The sequence below is a fragment of the Sinocyclocheilus anshuiensis genome, unplaced genomic scaffold, assembly GCF_001515605.1.
Source record: "Sinocyclocheilus anshuiensis isolate Anshui unplaced genomic scaffold, SAMN03320099.WGS_v1.1 scaffold392, whole genome shotgun sequence".
Classification (NCBI taxonomy): domain Eukaryota; kingdom Metazoa; phylum Chordata; class Actinopteri; order Cypriniformes; family Cyprinidae; genus Sinocyclocheilus; species Sinocyclocheilus anshuiensis.
In genome coordinates, this window is record NW_015557091.1 from 707,443 (window position 1) to 707,748 (window position 306).

Here is a 306-nt window from a genome sequence, read left to right on the forward strand (position 1 = left end):
CGATAAAATAATCCATGTGACATCAGGGGTTCAACCGTAATTTTACGAAGCTACGAGAATATTTTTTGTGCACAAAATAAAAAAAAAATAATGACTTTATTCAACAATTTGTCTCCTCCGCATCACCCTGTAGCGCCATTTTGGAGAGTATCAGCTGGATGTAAACAGCGTATGTTGTTTTTCGTTCTCAACCGACGAATTGTTGAATAAAGTCGTTTTTTTTTTCTTTTGCGCACAAAAAGTATTCTCGAAGCTTCATAAAATTACAGTTGAACCCCTGATGTCACATGGATTATTTTACCGATC

At 35.6% G+C, this 306-nt stretch overlaps 1 protein-coding gene across 3 annotated transcripts in view; it reads right to left on the minus strand.

The window, feature by feature from the left end:
• The window catches only part of LOC107677266 (intraflagellar transport protein 140 homolog), a 33,875-nt gene that overhangs the window by 19,879 nt on the left and 13,690 nt on the right, over positions 1-306 (minus strand). The window lies entirely within an intron of this gene.